This window comes from Cebus imitator, unplaced genomic scaffold (assembly GCF_001604975.1).
Source record: "Cebus imitator isolate Cc_AM_T3 unplaced genomic scaffold, Cebus_imitator-1.0 Scaffold378, whole genome shotgun sequence".
Lineage (NCBI taxonomy): Eukaryota > Metazoa > Chordata > Mammalia > Primates > Cebidae > Cebus > Cebus imitator.
The window spans coordinates 781792-806004 of NW_016107693.1; the positions used below are offsets into that span (position 1 = coordinate 781792).

Below are 24213 nucleotides of genomic sequence, written 5' to 3' on the forward strand. Positions count from 1 at the left end.
TGAAAGATATCAACATCAGCAAACTAATGCAGGAACAGAAAACCAAACACCACATATTCTCACCTCTAAGTGGGAGCTGAGGATGATGGCTTCCAGCTCCATTCATGTCCCTGCAAAGGACATGATCTTGTTCCTTTTTATGGCTGCACAGTATTACATTATTTTTTAAACTTCAAACACAGTTTAGGGATCATCTCTTCTGGGCAGAATATTACTTATAAATCATTTATATTTAGGATATATTTAGATATAATTTCTTTCACAGTTGTCCCCCACTTTCTTCTCCCTGTCACTTCCATTAGAAAATGAATCAGTTCTTCATCCACACTACTTCCAATTTCAGGATCTCTATTATTGCAGTTTAAAGTTTAGGTTCATAAATCTGTTCCTCTTATAAACTCCTTGAGAGTAGTCAGTGGTCTTTTACCTCTGTAAAATAAGGCTCAATAAATGTTTTCCTATCACTGAAAAAAAAAAAAAGAAAAAGAAAGATATCAACATCCAGCCAGGTGCAGTGGCTCATGCCTGTAATCCCAGCACTTTGGGAGGCTGAGGTAGGAGATCACTTGAGGTTAGGAGTTTGAGACCAGTCTGACAAACACAGTGAAACGCCGTCTCTACCAAAAATACAAAAATTAACCAGGCATGGTGGCACATGCCTGTAATCCCAGCTACTTGGGAGGTTGAGGCAGGAGAATTACTTGAACCTGGGAGGCGGAGGTTGCAGTGAGCTGAGATTGTGCCACTGCACTCCAGCCTGTGTGACAGAGTGAGACTCTGTCTTAAAAAAAAAAAATGATGACGATGCCTGCACTTGGAAAAAGGAAATGCAGAAGAGGCAGTGAGTGGAACGTGTCTACCAAGACTGGGAGTTTGGTGTGTTGAGTTTGATAAAGATATCAACATCCAAAGAGTTCCTCTTAGTCATCTGAAGCAAATGGGACTAATTACCAAACCATTTATCTCTTTGGAGGCACCATGTGGTTTTGAAAGAAGAATGGACTCCAAGAAGCGCAGGTTCTGGAGTCAGGCACACCTGGGTTAGTACCCTGGCTCTGTCATTTCCTCCATGCACGAATTTTCGCAAACTATTTAGCCTCTCTGAGCTTCAATTTCCAAACAAGGAAGGGGGGATACTATTAAACCTTATGTCCTGGGATTATTAAAGGAGAAAATAAATGTTAAGAGACTTCTGATCAGGGCTCTGTAAAGGCCAACTATTATTATTAAACTGATGATCTTTATGAGAAGCTAAAATGTAGAACTATACTTATATTTCCCAGTTTTTGCAAGGTCACCTGCGATCATAAATGGGAGTTCACTGGAGCTGTCACTTGAATGCTTCAGACACGCTTAACCAGCCTGCTTTCCTAAAAGTGTTCATAAGCAGAGGGGAATTTTGCTTTTTCAGCAGATAAAGTTTCAAAGTACATTGGCAAGATGTGTTGGGTGCCTTGATTAATGGCTGGGTAGATACTCATATTGGTAGTAATTACTAGCACATGTGTATTGGAAGTCATACACAGCACAGAGCTCACTTAGTGTTATGATAAACAGCGAGATCTTAAACAGGGACATTTTGGTTAGCTGGCTATGATAACTGTTAACATTGCAAAGCCAGTTCCTAGACTTCAAGTTCCTTGTAGCTGAAATATCAAAACCCAAAGAAAGAAAAACTCCAAATTGCTTCCCGTGTATTATGCTCAAGTCAGACAATGCAATCCGGATATGAATTCCACCCGAAAGCAATACTTCTACTGTGGTTAGCAAACCAGACTCCTTTTCCCTTTTAGTTGAACTTGATCTAATTAAGGAGAGGGTGTAGAATTTTGCCATAATGCTCCCAGATTCTTTAACAAGTCATCCAACATTTGTGTCATTACATAACTCGCCAAGTTATAACCCAACAGGCAACTGTTTCTTTCAGCACAATGTAAGCTTTCCTATAGAGAGAACATTTTAAGGCTCTACAGCTGGTCACTAACAAGGCTCCAAACACTCCTTTCCCTCCAGCTCCAAATGCTTTGCTGTCTTCTCAAAGAGCTTTCACATCTGCTGACAAGGCAAGGTATACACCTGACAATTACTCAAGAGACTCAGGTTTGGGAATTTCTCTTCAGATTGTCATAAGATAGCAAAGACCAAGGGAAAGGAAAAGCAGCTTTTTCATGCTGTGTTGGTATTTGCTGCTAGCATATGCTATTGTGTGCTGCCTCACTATCACAAGCTGGATTTGTTGCTGAGAAAGTGGAGGAAGAGTCAAGCCTATTGAGTAGAAGATGCCTGCCTGGCATGGTGGCTCATGCCTTTAATCTCAGCACTTTGGGAGACTGAGGTGGGTGGATCACCTGAAGTCAGGAGTTTGAGACCAGCCTGGTCAACATGATGAAACCCCATCTACTAAAAATACAAAAATTAGCTGGGCGTGGTGGCAGGCGCCTATAATCACAGCTACTCAGGAGGCTGAGGCAGGAGGATTGCTTGAACCTAGGAGGCGGAGGTTGCGGTAAGCTGAGATGGTGCCACTGCACTCCAGCCTGGGTGACAGAGTGAGACTCTGTCTTAAAAAAAAGGAAGATGATGATGCCTGCACTTGGAAAAAGGAAATGCAGAAGAGGCAGTGAGTGGAACGTGTCTACTAAGACTGGGAGTTTGGTGTGTTCGTTCATTCGTTTGTTCCTTCCTTCCTTCTTTTCCTTCTTCCCTCCCTCCTCCTTCCTTCCCTCCCTCCGTCCACCCTCCTTCCCTCCCTCCCTCCCTTCCTCCCTCCCTTCCTTCCTTTCTTCTTTCCTTCGATGGAGTCTCGCTCTTATTGCCTAGGCTGGAGTGCAATGGCGTGATCTCGGCTCACTGCAACTTCTGCCTCTTGGCTTCAAGCAATTTTCCTGCCTCAGCCTCCTGAGTGGCTGGGATTACAGGCATGTGCCACCACACCCAGCTAATTTTTGTATTTTTTAGTAGAGACGGGGTTTCTCCATGTTGGTCAGGCTGGTCTCAAACTCCCAACTTCAGGATCTGCCCACCTTGGCCTCCCAAAGTGCTGGGATGACAGGTGTGAGCCACCGCGCCTGGCTTCCCATGTCAATTTTTAACTATTCTGTTAGTCTGCTTTGAATCTAGAAACTTTTATCATTAGGGGTCCACTTGTTCCTTGATAAAACACACATAAGAGAATCCAGCTGGGGACCACTTGAAGATTCTGTGATCCTGTAAGACCCAAGGGATGTGTAGGTAGCAGGGCTGTGCTTTAATCCCAGGATCACACAATCCCTAAGTGCCCTGAGAGTAGAGAGCAGGCAGCAGGTGCAACTGTCCTGACTGTGCCCCTTATGGGTGGAAGGAGAAGAAGACACAACTCACAGAAAGGAATCAGTGCTGTGCCTGTGTACTGTGGGTGCCCAATCAACACTCACTGCACCTATCCTAGTCATCTATCAGCCTCCTGGAGTATTTGGTTTTCCAGAAACAATAGATTGTGAACTTAGTTGAGGGGCAGAACTGCAAGAACCACTATGCATCTCTAGGGAAACTGGCTGTGAAGCTTTCCCTCAGAGCTGTTTGTAAATGCTGCCCAGCAGGGTGTACAGGATGAGAAAGTTGCCCAGATGAAGTTTTCAGATTCTCTCTCATTCAGGTTTCAGATCCATTGTACAGCTTCATTTGAAATGGCCTTAGGGAGATAGGCTTTCTGATCCGGAGCTGTGGAAGCTGACAAAATCAGGGGCAAGAGCATATCTGAGACCCAAGCGGGAAGTCAAAGCAGAGTACTCAAAAGAGGGGAATGGAACGGGTCAGCAAAACTGAAGAGGACAAAAACAGGACGGAACCAGGGTTAGCGGCAGGCTCTGAGCACCACAGCCCCAGGGCTAGGGTCATCAGGGAGCCCTCTGAGCTCCGGTCTGGATCAGATTTCTGTGGCTGGTTTTTATGTGCCAGCTTTATCCTGGGTCAAAGGTAGGTCTGTAGTATTTAAAGGGCCTGGCCTAGACAGAATAGTCTAGGAGAGGGTTTCTTCAAGAATGGCCGCAGAGACTTACTCAAAACCCTTTGCGGTGCTTACTAAAATGCAGATCCCAGGGCTCCACTCAGACTTAAGACAATCAATATGTGCTAGAGCCAGGAATCTGTGTTTTTCAAAAGCACCCTACCCAACTCACACATGAGACTTTTAGGAATTCTAAGATTTTAAAACCTGCTGAGATACAGGAAAGTTCAAGGAACTCAAAGACAGGAAACGTGAGTTATAATCTTAGCTTTGTGACCTTAACCTCACTGAGCCTGAATTTCTTTATCTGTAAACTTGGGTAACGTATTTCATTTTAAGTGTAGCTTACGCCAATGAAGATAAGTTGTTTGTAAATGCAAATATTCATAATTATCACATTTCTGAGCCAAAGGAAAATCTTGGAGACTCCCACCATTGTACCCAAGTTAGGTCTGACTGTGGTTAGTTACCTCTGAATCTACCCATGTAATGACCCTTAGCTACACATTTCTTGGAAGGCTCTCTGGTGATCTTTTATTTTATCCAGAACGTACAGCCCTGTGTGAGTGCCTTGTGTATACTGGGAGATGGACTACTGTCTTTATCAAATCCTGGAGCCATGAGGGAGAAGGGCTTTGAGGAGCCAGAAGTCTCAGGGGTGAACTCCAGGGACCTTTAATGTGATAAGCTACTTGGGACAGTAGCTGGGGTTAAGAATTAAGAGGTGGAAGAATAGGATTAGAATCCCAAATGAGATGATGAATTGGAGTAGTAGTCAGGAACAAAGGGAAAAGGCTCAATCGGAAAAGTTCTGGATGCTACATGGAGGAAACGATCATTATCACACACACAAGCTAAGCAATGTCCAGCCAAATGAAGATAATACGCCGAAAAGGAGCCAATGAGGCCCGGCTATCATTTGAAACATGAGCATGAAATTTGGCAGCACCGACTGAAGCAGGGTTTGAAGGAACTGTGAGGTCATCGTCACTTTCTCACACCTTTATGAGACGTCTGTGTCTACTGCTGGACTTCACAGTTTGAGAGACATGGAGTACTTGGACACAGCTCAACAGATAGAAATAAAGATGACGAAACTGTTGGAGAGTAAGAACTGTGAGGAAAAGCAAAAAGATCTGGTGTTATTTAACCTAAAGACAGGCAAGCTAAGGGGAGACATAACTCCTTCTGGCCATGAATTACAGTTGAGTGGGCAATAGTTCTTTGTAGTCTACCGAGGAGTGAACAGACTTAAGTTCAGTAGAAAGAAAGTATGTAAAGTAAAATAAAACATTTCTTATGATGCATGGTCAGAGTCCACACAGGCTGTTGTGGCAAGGGCGAAACTCCTTTCCAAGCTTTGACCAAGGGGCCACACCAGACTGGAGGATGCAGATATAACATGCCCAGTTAAAACTATTCTGACAACAAAACTGATGCATTTGGAATCGGCTCCAGCTGTGGCCTATAGCTATAATTTTGGGCAGTAAATTAATTTGTCTGGGCCTCAGTTTCCTCATCTATAAAGGCAACCGACCAATGACTTCCACGGTTTTCGCAGTTTTTAAAATTCACATTCTGTGATATTCAAGAGTAATATAGAGGCTGTATTGAACACACTAAACATCTCTTTCCAGTGAAAGGAAAAATAGTAAACATGCTGGGGAATTTGGCATTTGATCTAGGCTTGATGGGCTGATGTCGTGGGCTGGGAAAACTGGGGAGAGGTCTAAGATCCTTACAGGGAAGTATCTGCTTCTGAGAGAAAGGTAGGGAAGAGAATGCAGGATGTTCAGAAGAGGAATGTGTGGAGTGGGAGCGGAACATGAGAGGGGCCTGCAAGTCATCCAGGAAGGATAGGAAAAGGAGAGGAGGCATGGAGTGTGAATATGGGTAAGCTGATTGCTGTGGTCTGGATGTTTATGCCCCACCCCCCAAATTCATATGGTATTTAGGAAGTGGGGCTTTCTGGGGGTGATCAGGTTATGAGGGTAGAGCCTCATGACTGGGATTAGTGCCCCTATAAAATAGGCCCACGGGAGCTCGTTAGTTCTTCAGATATGCGAGATCACAGCAAGAAGGCGCCATCTCTGAACCAGAAAGTGGGCCCTCCTCAGCAGACATCGAATCTACTGGCACTGTGAACAATAAACTTCTGCTGTTTATAACCTATCCAGTTTATGGCACTTTGTTACAGCCGCCAGAATGGACTAAACCACAGATTAAGACGAAGCATTAGTTAAGGGACCAAGCCAAGGACCTGATCTAGACTCAAAACAGCTGAGACCCCCTCAAAGGCCTGCCGGGAGATCAGCTGCAACCTGAAACCAAGAGGACTGGGGCAGGACCCAGGTAGGACGAGGCCCTAGTTCTTCAGAGCCCTGAAAGTCTGAAAGCAGCTTTGCTGTAAGACAGATGTGGTTTCCATTTTGCCTCTGTTACTTAGTAGCCATGTGATCTTGGGCAAGATGCTTATCTTTGTTAGAACATAGTTTCCAGATAATAAAATAGGGGTAATATATCTACTTCATAATATTTTTGTGAGGATTAAAGGTGATTATGCGCCTGACACATAGTAAGCGTGGATAAACTGCTGTGATTCTGATTTTGGCTTGGGAATGGAATTAAGGCAAAATAAAAAGAAACATCTGTGACCTTGTGGTTTCTAGAAAATCCTGAAACTGGACTCCTATTAATAATGATGCAAACTGTTACATAGCATGCTCATCTATGTTCCCCGATCTGATCCTCAGAAATTTTTTTTTTTTTTTTTTTTTTTTTGGGACAGAGTCTCACTCTGTCAACCAGGCTGGAGTGCAGTGGTGCAATCTTGGTTCACTGTAACCTCTGCCTCCTGGATTCAAGCAATTATTCTGTCTCAGCCTCCCAAGTAGTTGGAATTACAGGTACCCACCACCACACCCAGCTAATGTTTGTATTTTTAGTACAGATGGGGTGTCACCGTGTTGGCCAGGTGGGTCTTAAACTCCTGACCTCAACTGATCCGCCTGCCTCAACCTCCCAAAGTGCTGGGATTACAGGCGTGAGCCACTGCAACTGGCTAATCCTCAGAAATATTTAACTTTGAAGTGGCTATTGTTAGCCCATTTTACAGATGAGAAATTGAGACCCAGAGTAGGAAATGCCTTGTCCAAGCTCAGTTAGTAAGTTGTAGAGTTGTGACGATTACTCGTCTTCTGATCTCAGTCACTGCTTTTTTTTTTTTTTTTTTTTTTTTTAAATTTATTTCATGGAAGTGACATCGGAAGAAGATGGGAGACAGATTAGTTTTTAAAATTATAACCGGGTTAGCTGAGCAATGTGAGACTAAACTTGCAAGTTGATGTGCTTGCTGATAGTTGTCTGCTGGTAGTCCCTTGTCCCAGAAAGGTTACTAGATGCTAACTGGTACTCCAGCCTGCTGAGAACTGTGCTGAGAGAGAAGGGAAAACTGGACTGGGGCTCCCAGGCACTGTCTTCGGGGTGCCTTTCCTTCCCATTCTGCCGCCAACCCCTCCAATACAAGCAAAGTAAGAACTAGGTTAGCACAGCTTTCTGCTTGTCACACCTGCTGAATGAACAGGATTCTACGGTTTCTACCTTTAAATAGAAACATTACCACTGATTTGTAGTCATCATGCTGTCCAGGAGTCCTTAATAAACGTTAAGATCATTACTGAATCACTTAGCTCCTTTCTTCCTCTTCACGGAGTTACCAGTCTTCTGATCTCTCTTCCAGAATTCCTTTCTAACCAGCAAAGCATGCTTGTGACTCTCCTTTCCTACTTCAGGTATTGATCTCAGGGGCTGAACATTCACATGCAGTAAGGCAAGACTCACTGCTTCTGAGCCCAAGACGGATCACCCTGCCGAGCACTGGATCTGTGACTCCTCGTCTCTTCCTCACTCCCAGATGCACTTGGACACTCTCTGGGGCCCTTTTCTGCTCTCAGACTGTAAGAAAAGGGCTGCTATTTTCCAAATAGTTTAGATAGAGTCCTTCTGGAAGCAAGGAATATGACTAAGTGATTTTTTAAAGTCCCTTCCAGCCAGTGATTCATCAGACACAGAATTTTAAGCTGGAATGGTCTGTAATTTTCTGGGCTAAATGTCTCATTTTTGCAAATAAGGAGAGTGAGTTCTATAGAGGTTGAGACTAGTGGGGGCTGCTTGCTACAGTGGACAGATCAAGGAATTTGAAGTTAGAAGTTCTGGGGTGTTTTGTTGTATCTGAGACAGAGTCTCATTCTGCCACTCAGGCTGGAGTGCACAGTGGCACAATACTAATTCACTGCAGCCTCGAACTTCTGGGCTAAAGAGATCTTCTCACTTCAGCCTCCTGGGTAGCTAGGACTACAGGTACACACCAAAACATTGTGCTAATTTTATTTTTTGTAGGGATGGGGTCTCACTATGTTGCCCAGGCTGGTGTCAAACCCCTGGTCTCAAGCGATCCTCCTGCCTTGGCCTCTCAAAGTGTTGGGATTACAGGCTCATGCCTATGAGCTACGATGTCTGGCAGAAGTTCTGAGTTTGGGGCCAAACTTTACCACTCACATGTTTTGTGACCTTGAGCAAGTCATTAATCTCTAGAGCTCTAGTTTCCATACTTGTAGAATGGAAATAACACTACCTGCCCTACCTGCTTCCAAGTGTGGTTCTGAGGATCACATGTCATATTTAGGAAGGAAATGATAAAATGTAATACAGTGCTTTATCAATGTTACATTATTAAATAGTTGGTTCAAGGTCACATAGTGTCAAAACCAGGATCCTCAATTCCAATGTAGTTTGATTTCCATCATACAATGTTGCCTTCTTGACATTTTTCCAATTCTGTAAGATTTTCTCATCAGGCACCACACTAATTTGGTCTCCACATGTTTTCCTTTAAATCCCCGGACACACACAGACTCAAACTTCGGGAATCCAGACTGGCTCAGATGGATCACAGACCAGCAACTATGAAGGGTTGGTGGAGAGATCTCAGCAGCCTTCCATTACATCACAGTCATGGCCCTCAGACCCTGGGCTGATGGCTGCCAAGGGACTGGGCATGTTCACGAGCTCGCTTGCCATGGCACTGCTCTAGCTAGTTTCATAACACCAAATTGCAAGTTGAAGCTGGCTATTCGATAGCTTATAACGGACTATTAGACTATGGCATATGCCTCCAGGATTGAAATAGGATGAGCCTGAGCCACAGAGTGAAGTGATAATAGATACTTTCAGTTCATGCTGGACAGAGATTTGGGAACCTGTTCCATGGTAATAGGTGGTTTACGGTGCCAATTTGTGGTAGCCCCATAGGAGAGGCAGGAGATGACTGCTTAGTCTCACAAATGAAGTGTTGCCCCCAAGGGTTATGTGTTCCCATGGACCACTAATGAGAAGGAGCCCCTGGACTCTGAGCCGTCTCATCACCATTCTGGCATTGGAAAAGATCAACCATGCTTTATTTGGCCCCATTATTAATCATAGGGTATACTGAACCCATAGGAGATTGAGCAAAACCATCTCTCCCAGTCAATGAGACATGCACGCACTGCCAGTGCTGATACACTGTGGTCCTCGGGTACCATGGGACAGGCCGGCCCTTGTCTGTTTCATAACTAATGGCTTCCCAAGCTTGACATGAGAAAGAAACCTTTTTTCAGTTATTGGAGAGAGTTGGGTCTCTTCTCTGGTAATGGTATTTGGCCCTTGAAGAGCACAACAGATAAATCCTACGTTTTCCTGTTTTCTTTAAACATAAAAAGTTTTTCAAACTTTCAGAAATAATGGGGAGGTCAAGCGTATAATAAACAGGGAGTACAGCTCTTTGCTCAAAGCAATAAAAAGGAAAAAAGGGAAAAAACACTGTGAGCTAGTTCAGCCAACAATTTCCATGTTTAAAAAAAGTTCAAGTTGGAGCCATGTGGTCTCAATAAAGTAGTAAAATACATTTTCTTTACCCTACACTTCATATGCCCATAACCTTCCTTTTAAATCATCTCTAACCAACCCCGAATCACTCTGACCGCAAATCATTTGGTGGCTTTGGTCTCCAGGCGATGGAATGTGCTGGGGTAGAGGGGAGTCGCTACCAAGTGCGCTCTGAGGGAGCCTCCACTCCCCTCGCTCAGGCACACAGACCCCAGCAAAGCCTTGAAAAGGTTCCCGCTGAGATAGCACATGACATCATAGCCCAATCATTCAGGAAAAAAACTGCAAGGGCTGCGGAATAGCACAACATGCCACAAACCACAGTGGGCAGATAAAGTCGAAGAACAGCCTTTCTTACGAAAACATTCGCAAATACCACAGGCAGCTGGCAGAGACACGTTTAATTACATTTACAGAGAAACCACTGCATCCATTAGCCCCACCATCTTTGGGGCTGACCAACAAATGGGAAGGTCACTGAAGCCCATCTTGGAAATGGAAAAGCCAGGAGAGCTCGAAGTTTATGTCATTACATTTTATAACGTGTGTTACGATTAGATATGACCCAATTGTAAAATCATTTGATATAGGCTTTGAAAGGACGTTCAAGTGAATCAGACCCCAGTAATAACCTATCTTTAAATTTACAGCTGAAGATTAAGTGCAGCCCAAGGTGTGAGAAATCAATTATTCAATTCATGACTAATTTAAGAGACACCAAGCTTGTTCTGGGCATCAACAAAGCTCACGCAACTGCCATCTGCCATCACATCAGAGGACCCAGTCTTGTTTTTTGCAAGTGCTGTTGGAGGTTTTGTTTATTTTATTTTTTTAAGAAACTGTTCAAAGAGCTAAGTATACAGACTTTGAAGGGATGGTAAATACATTGGATGTGCCTTTAGGCACCTCAGAGAAACAAAGTGCAACATGTGTTGGCAAGGTATGATTAAAGCTTGATGGAAAAACTTGTCCAAATAAAAAATGCTATTTTAGAGAGTAAACATCATCTTACAATAATTGCTTAGGTGGGAGTTTTAAAGAGGGCTCTGCAGAACCTTCCATGATACAAGAAGGATGTGCCTAAAAAGTCTCCTGTAGTTTCTAATTTTAGCCCTAGAGAGTGATCATTGCTATTTCCAGTCTGTGATTTCATTTAGTGAAGGGAGATTTTCAATAGCAAAAAGAAAAGAAAAAAGACTCAGCAAAACCATACAACAAACAACAAATGAAAACACTGTAGTGATCAAAGTAGGTCTCTATCCTAAAGGAACAACGAAAAATTATATAGTAGCTATAGACACTCACATCTACTAGTTACGATCTTTTCAGAAATATGTTATCTTACAGCCTCCTAAGGTAGCTGGCAACAATCTTTTCCATCAGGCACCCAAGAGTAACTTTCCATTTCAGTTGTGGGGGTGGAAAGCTCAAATGCATGTTCATAATATCTTCATGCAACCTCTATAACAATCGTGGGGGGAAATGTAAGAGTCTCGAGTTACTGAAAATAACCTGTTTGCCATTATATGGGCAATTATAAGCTGGAACTTGCTTTTTTGAAATTGCTGGGTTCAGCAGAGATTTCCCATGGATTTATCAGCAACAGAAATAAACAAGCATTCCATTGGGCTCCACTTGGAAGTGTGAGAAGGGCTGATAGAAAGCCTTTTTCATCATGTGGACAGGAGTTCAAGCTAACCTATGAGGTTGTTAAATTACATTCCAATATACTGATGACTTTCTTCATCATCAGAAAGCTGAAAACATGCTAGTCCTCAAAGGACGGCCGGTTTTCAGGTGGTCTTGCCCGCTGCCCCGCTCCTCACATGCCATCACCTCTTTCCTTGTCAGCAGCCTCCCTGCCAGTGAAATGAGAGGTGACAGCAGCATCATCCCGGGGGTGTTCAGGTGCCAGGGTCTCTACGCTTGCAGTGCCAATAGATTAGGGGGGACTCTCTCTTTAAAAGTCATGCTGGTTACTTCTGGATTAAATAATCCCAGGAACTCAACAAAATTGAATATTTATGGAAGTGTCAGCAATGCTTTCCATAAAAACAATAGAGATGCCAGCTTTTCAGTTTAGTCTTTCCATGGTAGAGGAGTCCTCGGGAACGCATTCTTCCCTATTGTATTCTGCCTGCCACTCGTCCCCTGAGACCCGCAGCCAGCTGAATGCGAACAACAGGGACCCCGTGCAGATGTCTTCGAGGAGAGGAGAACCGGGAAAGCCGCGTTGGGTTTTGTCAGACAAAGAGCTGCCATCAAGCGAAACCCAGGAAAACAAACAAACAAGCAAGCAAACAACCTTCAGGGCACTGAAGAGCAACAGGTGTGAAAACGGCCAGATTTCTCATGGGAAAAATCACCCAAACCTTCTATGAAACAAATTGTTTCCAGCGAGACCTCATTCAGCCACTGAGCCGCTGTCGGGCTGTCAGAAACTGCTTTGTGAAAGTTCCCTTCGATTTCCAGCGAGGATGGAGCCCCTTACCAAGTGATTAGAAAGAATATACAAACGCACTGGGCTCACACCGCTGCGGGCAAGTTAAAACTCACCAAAGAGAAGCGTCTCTAAAACTACCATGTTTTTTTAAACGAAAAAGTTAAAAAGGGTGAGGGGGGTGGGAGAGAGGATCCAACCTCACGCCTCTCTCCCCTCCCCCACCCCAACTCTAACAACAGAAACGTCCCGCCCCCGCCACCCCCCAAAGAGAAGCCCGAAGAAGGGATGGGGGAAGTCGTGGTGGAGCGCGGCATTCCGAGTCCACTGCAGCCAATCGCCCCAAACAGTCCCGTTTGCGCGGACCCGCCTGCCACTGCCAGGAAACGCTTCGTTCCTGCAGCTCTGCGAGGATCCTGGCTGAACGCTGCCACTTACCAGCCGGGCCCAGCACACCTTCCGCCCCCGCGCCTGAGACGCTCCTCCCCGGGTCCGCCGGCTCTCGCCTGTTCCCAGGCTGCAGCGGCGGGCTCCGGACGCGGGCTCGTGTGCAGAACGCCGCGGAGAAAGCCGGCGGGCAGTGGCGCTCGCGGAACGCCGGCCCCTGGCGGGCTGCGCGGGAACGTCCTGCCCCACCGGCTCCGGGAGGCCTCCTGGCGGCGCGACGGCAGCGACTCACGCCGCGTGCGAGGCCCCCGTGTGCAGCGCGCGAGTGCGCCGCGTCTCGCTGAGGGGCGCGTGTGCGCCGGGGGTGCCGGGGCCGGGGAGGGGAGAGGGTGTGTCCTGGGGAGGAACGCCGCTAACGCCCGGAAATCGCTCCCCTCGCCGCCTGCAGACTCCTCGCGCGCTGAGGGCGGCTCTGCGAGGCCAGGGCCGGGGGGTTGCAGGAAGGTACTGGGCTGGGGCCACCGCGGATTCTCAAGCCCCTCCCTGCTCAGCCGGAGCTGGAGGCCGTCCCTAAAGACCTCTGCTCCTGGAGGAAACGCGGCAGCCCTCAAAGGGGACCTCCCAGGGGCAGCTGGTGGTGAATTTGTGTTAGTGATTAAAGGAGTCCGCGTCCAGCTTGGGGTTCCTTCGGGACCCTTCCACGCAAGGCATCTTTCAGTTGTACTCTCCATCTGTGGTACCTCTTGGGAGTTAAATCGCTCCTCTGATGCCGCCTGACTGCAAAGCCGTCATTAATTACCCCATTACCAAGGGAGCCCCTAGGAAAAGGAATGCCAAGAATAAATTTGGTCTTTGTTCTTTTCTATGTTGAACAAGTCTGCCATTAATCAAGTCTTTCCCCCAATGTCTAGGGAACAGACCCAAGGTTGGGACTCATGGAGTGATGGCCATGTGCGCGTCTGGCTGTCCTGCAGGCTTTCTCTGCGGCATTACGTCATAGTGACTCAATTACACACAGACGGACATCAGGGAGAAACAATGGGAGAAGCAAAACCAACCATTTAGCAAAGACCCATCTATCTGGCAACTCTAAACCCACTGGTAGACAGTGCTTAATTTTTTACACAGTTTTAACGATTATTTCACTACTTAACGTCTTCCAGAACTGCTTGTCATTGGCCAGACTGAGAAGCAGACCACAAACTGTTTGAAAATTTCATGAGGAAACTCACGAGGGACCCATGAAGCTACTAACTTTAATGCAGCATATGAAATATCAAACACGTGACAGATTTTTGAAGTCGATTAGAAGCCATATCAAAAAGTGTGTTCTGGAAATAGAATCATCTTGAGCGGTCCATCATAGAGAGAGTGCACACAATACTTTTCGAAGTGAAAATACAATGTTAAAAGCGGTCAGTGTATATATCTTTAGTTCCTATCTATTATCCTGAGGAAGTGATGAGTCATGAAATACTGAATTTTTTCTTCCTTATTAAATTTTCCCCTCTTCGGGAATCAAGGTAAAGTTAATAAGGACGAGGTTGCTTTTCAGACTGAAAATATTCTGGGGTTTGGCGGGTTCAGTCCCTTTTTGTATGTCATGAAGTCTTTTTATTTATTTTTTACCTCTACACTTCAGTTGTAGAGTTTTATTATGGTCATTTAATAATAAGAGCCAAATACTCCTGTTCATCTGAAAGGTGTCACAGTGAAACAGGGTGGTCCTGTTGGGTGGGTCTCGCTAAGACATATTACAGGTCCTCGCCACCTTTCTCATCTCCAGCGAGTGTTCTTAGATCTTTCCTCCGTGAGTTAGGAAGGACATTTTATTAATTAAAATGCCCAAGTGAAAGCAGAAGGAAAAATTTGGAGGGCTTCAGTGTCAGGTCACCCTGAGCACAGAAATCTGAGACAGCCCCTCCAACTACTTTCACTAAATCTATAAATGTTTTAGAAGTCTGAAATTTAGTCCAAACACCCAACATGTATAAATGTCTTAAACAGAGAGGACACCTGGCTTAGTGGTCCTGCTTGCTTGTGGGGATGAGACTGAAGGGTAGATGAAGTTTCTGCTGTTCTTCCACACAAGGAGGCCATCTTTTGGGTGGCAGCTATTAGTGGTGTCAAATGTTACTGAAAACTCTGCCTTTTGTTTCTGTGATGTGCCTGCCCATTTGCTTGTGCTCCAAAAGAGAACTGTCCCAACGTTGCACATTTTGTGGCATTTTGGGGCCAGGAGAGATAGTGGTGACTGCGATTTTTGATGGGAGGGTGGGGTAACTTGTTGAAAATGCAGGTTCCTCTGAGCCCTACTCAGAACTACTGAATTGCAGTCTTTGCGAGCTGACATCAGCTTTTTTTTTTTCTTTTGATAATTTAATGTTTTGAATAAGTGATACATTTACATAATTTATATAAAAGTGTATGCATCATAGTCTCCTATCACTCTTACCCATATGCCCAGTCCATACATTTCCCTCCAGGTAACCACTGATAGTATTTTTCTCTGTAGACTTCCAGGTTTCTTTAGGCCTAAATACATTCTTACTCTTTTTCTTTATTTCTTAAAAATACTATAGGCAGGTCCTGGTGTGGTGGCTTATGCCTGTAATCCCAGCACTTTGTGAGGCTGAGGCGGCAGATCGCCTGAGGTCAGGAGTTCGAGACCAGCCTGGCCAACATGGAGAAACTAATAATACAAAAATTAGTCAGGCATGGTGGTGGGCGCCTGCAATCCCACCTACTCAGGAGGCTGAGGCAGGAGAATTGCTTGAATCCAAGAGGCAGAGGTTGCAGTGAGCCGAGATGACGCCATTGCACTCCCGCCTGGGCAACAAGAGTGAAACTCCCATCTCATAAATAAATAAATAAATAAATAAATAAATAAATACTATAGGCAGAACAATAACTGGGCTTCATCTTACTTCTTAACTTAAATATATAGACTTTGTGATCCTCTGTTCCGTCATTCATTTGTTTGGAAACACCTGTTGAAGACCTACTTCATACTGCGGACTACTGTGTGTGTTGGTGACACAGCAGGGACAAGCTGACAACAGTTTCTGTCCCATGGCATTTATGTCTTTAGCAGGGGGCACATTAGGTAGAAAATAAACATGCTAAACAAGTGAATTCTATGTTGAGTTAGGACATAATAAGAGCAGTTGAAAACAGAGTAAGATAATGGGGGTTGGGGATGTCAGTGGGAAATTTTAATTTAAAACAGAGTGGCCAGGGATGGCTTTCTTGAGAAAGTGACATGAGAACAAAGACTTGATCATGGTAAGGGAGTGAGTGAGCTTTGGGATGATTTTGAGAGAACAGTGACCCAGGCAGGAAAATCTAGTGCAAAGGGACCATGCCTAGCACGTTTGAGGAACAGCAAAGGGGACAATGTGGCTGAAACAGAAAGTGAGGTGTAGAATGTCATATGAAGTCAGAGAGACAGGGCAGCCAGACAGTGTAGGACCTTGTAAACCAGTGTAAGTATTTTAGGACTTACTCTCAGAGCAGTGGACAGCCATTGGAGCATCTTGAGAAGCAGACAGACATGAAGAGACATACATGCATATCAGTGCAGAGTAAACATGCTTAGGTTTAATGTGGCATAGCATTCCCTTGGATAAAGGTACCGCAATTTATTCCATCAGATTCCCACTGATAGACGTTTGACTTGTTTCCAATCTTTTCCTATTAAACAATGTTACAAACGTCCACACATGACATTTTACACTTGTACAAGTATATCTAGAGTTAATTCCCACAAGTGGGATTACTGGATTTTACATTTCAAATTTTGATAAATACAGCCAGGTTGCCTTTCAAAAGGCTGAAGCAATTTACACTTCCACTAGCAACGTTAAATAGTGCCTGTTTCCCCATAGCTTTGCCAGCAAGATGTGCAATCAAACTTCTGGGTGTTTGCCAATCTGATAGGTGAAAAGTCATGTCTCAAGATAGTTTTGACTTGCATTTCTCTGATTTTGAGTGAGGTTGAGCAAGTTTTTTTATACATTTAAGAGCCAATTCTATTTCCTTTGTTGTGGCCTTATTGTTTATATATTATTCCCGTATTTTATTGGATTCTTGGTCTTGTTCTTTATGGAGTTCTTGAAACTCCACGTATGTTAAGGAGATTATCCCTTTGAGTTATGTTTCAGGTTTTCTCATTTTGCCATTTGTCTTTTGACTTGGCTTATGATATCTCATGACATTCAAAAAAGTTTCTAATTTTTATGTAATTGAATTTATCAATTTTTAAATGAGACATAGATACGCCTATTGTATCCTATGTACTATTTAATTTTATTTTGATATTTGAAAAATTATTCAATTTTGTTATTTAAATATTTGGTCCAAATATATATATATATATATATATATATATATATATCTGGAGACAGAGTCTTGTTCTGTCACCCAGACTGGAGTGCAATCGTGCGATCTTGGCTCACTGCAACCACTGCCTCTCATGTTCAAGTGATTCTCCCGTCTCAGCCTCCCGAGTAGCCAGGACTACAGGTGCCCACCACCATGCCCAGCTAATATTTGTATTTTTAGCAGAGATGGAGGTTCGCCATATTGGCCAGGCTGGTCTGAAGCTCTTGACCTCAGGTGATCCACCCACCTCAGCCTCCCAAAGTGCTGGGATTACAGGCATGAGCCACCGTGCCTGGCCAGTCCGTTTATATTTTATCCTGGTTTAGTGTATAAGGTATTAAGGTATGGATCTTGCTTCATTGTTAATGATCCAGTTGGCCCACTACCACTTTCAAAAAGAATAATTTTTGAAATGTTAATTGTGGTTAGAAAACACATAAAATGTACCATCTCAATCATTTTTAAGTGTACAGTTCTGTAGTGTTAAATATGCTTATGCTGTTGTGTAAAAGATCTCCAGAACTTTTTATTTTGCAAAATGGAAATGCTGTATCCATTGAACAACTCTTGATTTCTCCCTCCCCTAAGCCCCTGGCAACCATTATTCTCTATGTTTATATGAATTTGACTACTTTAGATACCTCTTATAAATTAAATCATACAATTTTTGTCTTTTTGTGACTGGCTTATTTCACTTGGCTTGATATCCTCAAGGGTTCATCCATATTGTGACATGTGGCAGGATTTTCTTTTTTAAGGCTGAATAATATTCCATTGTATGTCTATAACACATTTATTTTAATTTAATTAATTGATTGATTTTTTTTTTTTTTTGAGGCAGGGTCTTCCTCTGTCACCCAGGCTAGAACTCAGTGGCATAATCTTGGCTTGCTGCAGCCTCAATCTCAAGGGCTCCAGTGATCCTCCCACCTCAGCTTCCCAAGTAGCAGGGACTTCAGGTGTGTGCCACTACACCCGGCTAATTTTTGTAGCTTTAGTAGAGGCAGGGGTCTTGCCAAGTTTCCCAGGCTGGTCTCTATTTCCTGGGCTGAAGCAGTCTACCCTCCTCTGCCTCCCACAGTGCTGGGATTACAGGCATGAGCCACAGCACCTGGCCACCACTTTTTCTTTATCTGTTAGTCCCACAGTAGATGTTTGGGTTGCCCACGCCTCTTAGCTATTGTGACCAATGCTGCTATGAACATGGATGAGCAAATATCTCTTTGAGATCCTGCTTTCAATTCTTTTGGTTATGTACCCAGAAGCGAGATTGATTTCCACAGTGGCTGCACCATTTTACATTACCACAACAGTGCACATGAGTTCCAATTTCTCCACACCCTTGCCAACACCTGCTACTTTTTGTGTTCTTGATAGTAGCCATCCTAATGGATATGAGGCGATATCTCATTGCGGTTTTGATTTTCTCTTCTCTAGTAATTAATGACGGTTCACATCGTTCCATATGCTTTTTGGCTGTGTGAATATCATATTTGGAGGATCATCTTTAAATGGGCAAAAGGCTCTATTCAAGTCTTTTGAAATCTCTATTCAAGATTTGCAATTGTTTTCTTCTGTAACATGGGCTGAACTTTCACTCTGTTGATTGTGTCCTTTGTTACACAGAAGTTTTTAGGTTTGCTATAGTCCCATTTGCCTATTTTTGCTTCTGTTGCCTGTGCTTTGCTTGACCACCACTACTTTATGGTAATGATCTTGTACCGTGTTTTGAGATGCTATTATTATCATATATTAAATTCCTGTGTATTGTTGAGTCTATTTCTGGACCTTATATTTCTATTTCCTTGGTCGATTTTTTTTTGTTTGAGTGCTACCACCATACCAATTAATTATTGATGCTTTTTATTTTAATATTTACTTAATAGCTAATCGCTTCTATTTTAAGTTTAATATCATTTCTCATTGCTTTTCTCAGATTCCCAGTTTTCCTTATTGTTTATTTTTCCACATGAACTTGAGAGTAAACAAATAATAACAGAAACTCTTATTCCTATTTTTATCATTAGGATTAAATTTAAATAATTAACAGAGAAAGTTGACATCTTCATATTATCCAGTCTTTCTAGCCAAGGAAACGGTAGATCTTTCCGTCTGTTCAAATCTTATTTTGTGTCCTTTGGGAATGTTGTACAGTTTTTTTTATATGTATCTTGGACATGTATTCAGTTTATTCATAGGTATTTTATCTTTTATTACTATTGTAAATGGGGTCTTTTCTCTCATTACATCTTCTAGCTGGATATAAGCAACTAATTACATAGTGTATTCATGGTGTGCCATTCTATCTTACTCATATTGTTTATAAGCATTTCTCAATTCTCTTATATTTCTAACTATATGATATAATCTAAAAATAAAGATTAACATCTGCTTTCCAATTTTTATACTTTTAGTTTCTCTCTTCAACTTTCATTGTCTATTAGGTCTAGTACGATGTTAAATAAAAGTAGTAAGAGTGGGTATTCGTGTCTTATTTTTTATTTTAAAGGAATTGGCTTCAGTGATTACCCATGTGGGCTTTGGGCTGAGAATGATCTATTTTCTCATGCTAAGAAAAGATCAATTTGTTCTTAGAAGCTTTTTTGGGGGGGAGGGACAGGTCAAGTGTGATTATTGACTTTTGTCCAAATGCTCTTTTTGGTATCTTTGGAAGTGATCATATATATTTTTTCTCCATAGAGCTATTAATTTAATGGAATATAATACATTTCTTGGCCATGAACTGTTCTTGCATTCCCACAACAAGCTCCACTTGATCACGGTGATTATTTTTTTAATGTGCTAATAAATGATGTTTGCCAGTATTTATTTATAATTTTCTGTAATGATATTTATAACTGAGATTTTGATAACAATGTTTTTGTTTTATTGCATTGTGACAAAAAATATTATTTGTAATGTTTCTATCTTTTGGAATTTCTTGACTTTCTTTGTGGGCCTAACTTATGGTTAATTTTCATATATGTTCCCTGGCCACTTGAAAAAATGATGTTAGATAATATGGAGATATTTTCAGGATACAAAGTTGAATAACATACATTTTATTGATTATGTTATGTCTTTTCTGAACTTAAGCTATGTTGACTTATTTATCATGGACTGCGTTTTCATTTCTGAATAATTCTCCTTTCATCTCCTGTAATTCCTGCTTTATATAGTGGCTGCTGTGTTGTCTGATGAATATGTATTCATCATTGCTGTAGCCTCATTTTGAGTTTCATTATTTAGCATGACAAAGTGCCCTTTTCTTATTCTATTAATTTCTGTCCTGAATTCCACTTACCTGAGGGTAAGGTCCTAACCTTGCTGTGTCAGCTCCCTTTGCCTGGCGTGCCTTTCCTTATCCATTCACACTTAGGCTTTCGGAACCACTTTGATCCATGTGTGTCCCTCGTACAGGGCTTCCTACTCTTAGGCAGTTTGCTGCCTCCACCCTCACCTACCCGGTCCCTGCATCTGCAATTGCTAAACCATGGAGGTAGCTTTCCACCATTGCTCTTCAGAAGTCCTTCATCTTCAGGGAAATAATTTTTCCCTAATGCTTTGTGAGATGCCAAGACTTAGTTTGCTTATGTGAGCATTAAAGTGATATGTCATGCACCACGCATTTGTATTTGTAATACAATACTTAGTCTTAGAATTAAGTATTATTTCAGGAATCCCTATTATTTCTATAATAGAGTAACTTACTACTTCCAGATTCAGGTTTAGAATAATTATTTAGGTGGTGATACAAATAATGCCGTGGGCAGCCTGACACATGATCTCTTTGGATCCTTCCAGTAGTATTGTGAGCTTGGCAGAGCAGGTATCCCCATTAAACAGATAGGAGAGACTGAGGTAAGGTTTCCAAAAAGGTGTATTTCCTCATGGTTTCTGACACAAGCCAATAGACAATGTAGCTTTCAGGTATACCATAGAAAGGTCTTGATGGAGATATTTTCTAAGGCTCAAAGGACAGAGTGCCAATTGAATCATAAGTAAATTGATAGTGGGTTTAACTCTGCTCTGAAAATGTTAACGATGTTGAAACACTGAGGGTTTACTTAGGGAGGCTGTGGAATCTGCGTCTCTGGGGAAACTTGAAAAATAAAAGAGATCTTCATTTCTTTGGAACAGTTTGAGTGTGGTCTTGCCCCAAGGCACGGGTGGCTGGATAACCTCCAATGTCCCCTTCCTCTGGAATGCTTCAAAGAACATCTCAGGGGGTCTGGGTCATTCATTTTCTAACTTAGGCACCGGAAGTATGATCTGTCAGAAGATTGTTATCAATGATATCCAGATTTAAGAGCATAAAGTGGTTATGTAACAAGATGCTACCTAATGGAGAAATTTAAGAAAGGACCTGATTACAGCATAATAATGCTACTTCTCTTTTGGGGTTAGGGACAGGGAGATTGCAATCAACTTCAAATTCCCTCATGTTAAAGAAAACATAAGCCTTTCCACATTTCTTTTCTCCTGGGCTGAAAGGAAAAAGGGGGAAATACGTGGAAATCTTTCACATTGAGACACTTCAAGATAATGTTTTCTTCTAATCAGAAATCCCCAGGTTGTTCCGAAACTCAACATCTGAATCATGCCGACTGGTGAGAGATGTTGTTTGAGCAACACTGGAATTCTGAACATTCTTCAAGGCTTCATAAAAATCCCAAAATGATGGACCAGTGCTTATGTTGTGGTCATGGAAAGAAAAGCCCCCTCGTGATTCAGGATTGAGTTTGCTTCTTTTATATTTATAGTATCTACACTGAAGGAATGTAGAATTTGGCATGGGGAGGAGGATAGGGAAAGGGAGGAATGGAGACCAGATTTTGTCTGCATGTGAGGGGCCATGTATGTGTGTGTTTTGACCTAGAGTCTACGGAGTAGGGGAGAGGGAGTATTTGATAGTTTTGTTCATTTGTTTTTAAAGCAGAATCTTCTTGGGGCCTCTGGTGCAAGAGAGTGACTGGAAGAATTTTTTTACTTTCCTTGTTAGCAGCACCATCTGTTTACAATGATAGCTTGGCTTCCACTTTCTGGCACAAATAAAAACCCTAGGGTGCCCATATAAGTCAAACAGATGAAGCATGTGTTCGCAGACCTGAAAATCAGGTCTTTTGCGTGCATAGGACTTTCATGGTAGATTTACACAGCATTGCATCCCCACATAAATTCAGGAGGAAGCTTCTGAGAAGCAAAGGTGAGCCATAGACCACTGGAATTCACAGCTTGCTTATCTGCCGCTTGACAAAGTGATGGACCCCTTGGGTCACACCTGCCAAGAGAGAGGTTGGCAAATGGCAAATGGGCCATTTAGTAAAATTCCTTTCACCACTTATGGGATTTATATACATTTGGGAGAGGAATTTACACACCAAAACAAGGAAATATGAAAATATGGTCATATGATCTTTACAAATCCCAGATAGAAAGATACATTTCCATAAACAGCAAAGCATCAAGTAAGCAGATAAGAAAAATTTTTAGGACTAACTATGCAAATCTGGCCCTGGCATAATATTATACTCTGTTTATTACCCTGTGATGTACTTTTTTCACTGAGCACTATAATTTGGACATCTTTTTGGTTGAGTTCCCTGGTTTTTGGCCACTGAAGGATAATTTTTTATTGAAATACCATTAACACAAACGAAAATTAAGTATCATTAATCAAGCCCATTAGTTACATTTTTAGCATGAAGGTGGGGTGGTTCATGGCTTGAAGCCAGCTGATTTTGCTTTGTTCCATGTCAGCAGGCTGTGTGTTTGTCCACTAGTCTTAAACATTGACATTGTGAATCAGAAATATGTGTGGGCCAACTTGCACAAATTCATCACTACTGTTGAAGAGCTTAAAGTGCACACATTACTGACCATTGGTTAGGAGAATGATATTTTTCACTGTGAATAGCCATTCTGGTGATGGTTAAATCTGATGTTTTAGAAAACCTTCGGGAGACTAGGTTTAGGGTGGATCCAGACTCATGAATTTAGTCCTTTTAAGAAATTCATTGGCAATAAGAACATACAGAAGTGTCAGTTGAACCCTCGAACATTGTATATGTAAGATAACCCTGGAGCTCGTCATAAATACAGACTCCTTCAGCTGTTAAGGATCTGTAGATCTGAGTTGGTTCTACTAAAAGATTTCCCACCACAGTAAAAGAAACTGTTGATCGCCAAACTTCTCTAACTACAGTTATCAGCCCGACCTGAGTTACAATTCTTTCCAGACCAGGTAACTGAAGAGCCCCTTAATTGGCTATCCCCACAACAGCAGTGACATCATCTTCATGTGCAGGTTGGATTAGCTCAGTTCCCTCCTTAAAACAGCTAAGTGGCTGCCCATTTCAGTTAGATTAAAAGCAAAAGTCATTTAAATGCCAATCAAATGATCTGGCTGCTGCCTCCTTCTCCAGCTCCTGCCAGCTCCCCTCCACATTCTAGCCCGCTGGGTTTTGTTTAGTTCCTGATCCATGTCAATGCCTTTCACACTTAGACAGCCTTTGCACCAGTTCCTCTCCATCCTCCAAGACCAACTTATCTGTCGACTCAGAAACTGCTTATCAAAGATCTTTGTGTCTTTGTGTAAAGCAGATCTCTTGCTGAAAGGCGGGCTCCATGAACATGTTTCTATCCACAGTTCAGTGCCGGATAGAGACCTAGCCCATTGTGGACACTGGGAAAAGAAGGAGCCATCAGACCTGGTCATGGCTGTGCACCCACATCCTTTAAAACCACACATCACTTGTTAAACATCAGATCTGATGGATGTTGAGTATGATGGAAATTGTCACTGCTGGCTGGATGCAGTGGCTCATGCCTATAATCACAGCACTTTGGGAGGCTGAGGCGGGTGGATCATCTGAGGTTGTGAGTTTCAGACCAGACTGACCAAAATGGAGAAACCCTGTCTCTACTAAAAATACAAAAATAGCCAGATGTGGTGGCACACGCCTGCAATCCCAGCTACTTAGGAGACTGAGGCAGGAAAATCGCTTGAACCTGGGAGGCGGACTTTGCGGCGAGCAGAGATTGTGCCATTGCACTCCAGCTTAGGCAACAAGAGTGAAGCTGCATCTCAAAA

The 24213-nt window shown here is 42.8% G+C and overlaps 1 protein-coding gene across 5 annotated transcripts in view; it reads right to left on the reverse strand.

Moving 5' to 3' along the window:
- Nucleotides 1-24213, reverse strand: part of PALLD (palladin, cytoskeletal associated protein) — a 457931-nt gene that overhangs the window by 293565 nt on the left and 140153 nt on the right. The window contains exon 1 of one of the 5 annotated variants that reach the window (XM_017507555.2): nt 12789-12884. The exons of the other annotated variants lie outside the window; for them this stretch is intronic. The gene's annotated coding sequence lies outside the window, so the exon portion shown is untranslated. Of the gene's footprint in view, nt 1-12788; nt 12885-24213 lie in introns of those variants that run through there. 5 annotated transcript variants of the gene reach the window in all.